The following is a 2,415-nucleotide window of genomic DNA, read 5'->3' on the forward strand; positions in this document are numbered from 1 at the left end:
GATAAGGCAGAAATATTTCTAAGTTAACAAGAGCAGATTTGAGTTTGGACTTTTATTCTTTAGTCAAATTTTATAGAGTAGAAAAAAATTAGGTTATTTACAGAAAATATCTACATATGTATTCAGAGGTACAAATTTGGTGACAGAAAGACTTAAGTATACATGATTGTATGTCAAGCAGTTCTCAAAGAGCTTTGCTAATTTTCTTGAAATTTAAATGTGTCTAAGATGCTACTTCATCTTCAATCTTGAGAGACAAATAGTACTTTAAGTTTCCCATATCAGCAATTTTATACTCAATAACAAGGGGTACATCAGCAGACATACTGAGTGTCACTGTAGCAGACAATGGTGTGGCTTTTGTAAGGAAGTTCAGGTATCTAAGTGCAAAAGTTAGCTGAAGTGGTTCATTCATCTCTCTGGAAACTGCCTCCTCCTCTTTATCAACATTACTTGTTTGTGATAATTTAATGTTTCCATTTCCAAGTTCTCCACTTGCAGAAAATTTCACTCCATCTTTTGCACAGCAAATGACAACAATATCTCTAATATGACTGATATCTCGGCATATATGTGCAAATTCACCAGAAGGCATCTTTACTACACAGCTGTACTCTTGTTCTGGAATTCCAAGTTGTTCAACATCTAAATCTATTAACTTCATTTCATAGTCTGAAACTTTTTCTTGGTTGGTGCTTCAAATACTAGTGCCAAGGTGGCTGTATTATCTTCAACCCTTAGTGTAATGATGTCTTCACTGCCAGCATATTTCAGTAATTTGGACATGCTGGTGAGGTTCACTCCCATGGCTAGGTTGCGGTCACAGCGGTAGGTGCTCAAGCCTTCAGAGTGCAGAGTGAGCTGCACAAGGGAGACATGAGATGAGTCCATACTCTGCAGATTCACGCCGCCTGAGCTGATGTCCCAGCAGGCCTCATTGAGAAAGTCCTTCAGTGCCTCAAACACTTTCTTCAGAATGGGGCCCTGGACAAAGCACACCTCGAACATGGTGGCGGAGTCTCAATGACGCGGCTACAGTGGGGGTGGAAAGTAGTGAAGTCTAGCCAGCTGAGGCCTCACAAGGATCTATGCTTCAGTTGAAGACCAAAAGGACCACAACCAGCTTGCTGCATCTGAAACCTTTTAATCTTTTTTTTTTATTTTTATTTTTTGGTGCACATGTACTTTAATATTTAAGTTTGGATAAAATCATTTAAAATGACACACACTAAAATATCTTTAGGAAGACAACCCAGCAATTACACAATCCATTGATAGTGATTGGAATGCAGAGGTTGAGAGCAAAGAGGAAGGATCAGTAGTTGGAAAATATGGTCTTGATGATAGAAATGATGCTGGAGAAAGCATGATAGAATTCTGTAAAACCAATGATTTTTAAATTTCAAGTACCTTCTTTAGACAACATAAGAGACAACTATACACATGGACCTAACTTGGCAGGGCTTGATGGAGGCTAGGGTGGAGGTGCAGTGAAGTTCGCCATCAGCAATACCATAGAATACCAGGCAAAGCAGATCCAGGGCAGAGCTCCCAAAACTCAGAACCACAGAGATAGGGATATTTTAAAAGTTTGAAAGCTTATAGCTTGTGGAAATAGGAGCTGAAGTAAAAAATTGCGTACTTTTGAATCTGCCAGGCCAGGCTTAGAGGCCCAGAGCTGACATCTTGGGCAAGACCAAATGGCAAAACCAAACGGGGGGACCAGAAACACCATGGAAAAATGCCGTGGGAACCTTGGGACAAATGTGGACAATACACTTTATCAGTTTTGCTTTGTTCTGATTTTCTTTTTTTGTTGTTTTTGTTTTGGTATTGGTCACTGGCACGCCCACTGTTTGCCCACCACTATTCTGGTGACTAGAGGGGGACCCTGAGCATGTGCTCACCCCACACCTTTACCACTGGTGGGTTCATCTGCCACACATGTGCACAGATACTCAGCCCAAGAGCCAGCCCTGAACTTTTCTTATTTGTGTGGTTTTTGTTCTTTTTTTTTTTTTAACAAGGGAAAGAGCAAGAGAGGGCTGTAGGGAGGGAAAGAGAGTTTAAAAGCAAAACAGGCCAAAGGTTGGATTGGGGCCTGAGGTATAGCATAACAACCAACACTGGCATCTTGGAATCTCTTGGGCAGCTTTGAAGGCAGGAAGCTGAAGGGAGGACATTAAAGCCATATGCATATTAGGCTATAGATTTTGTTTTTCTTCTTTTTGTTCTCTCCCTCCTCTCCCTTTTCTGTCATTAGTGACTGCAGTATTCAGTCTAGTTTCTGTTGTTGCTGTTTTTTAGCCTTTTTTTTTTTTTTTTCTTTTTTCTTCTGGCATTGTTTTGCTGTTATATGCCCACCCTTCTGCCTTTGGAGGACTATTTGTCTCCCTATATTACACAAGAAGAGAC

At 40.5% G+C, this 2,415-nt stretch overlaps 1 pseudogene; it reads right to left on the reverse strand.

The window, feature by feature from the left end:
* Window positions 1-223: 223 nt before the first annotated feature.
* Window positions 224-1,008, reverse strand: LOC102826243 (annotated as a pseudogene).
* Between the last annotated feature and the right edge of the window lie 1,407 nt (window positions 1,009-2,415).

The sequence above is a fragment of the Chrysochloris asiatica genome, unplaced genomic scaffold (genome assembly GCF_000296735.1).
Source record: "Chrysochloris asiatica unplaced genomic scaffold, ChrAsi1.0 scaffold00473, whole genome shotgun sequence".
Lineage (NCBI taxonomy): Eukaryota > Metazoa > Chordata > Mammalia > Afrosoricida > Chrysochloridae > Chrysochloris > Chrysochloris asiatica.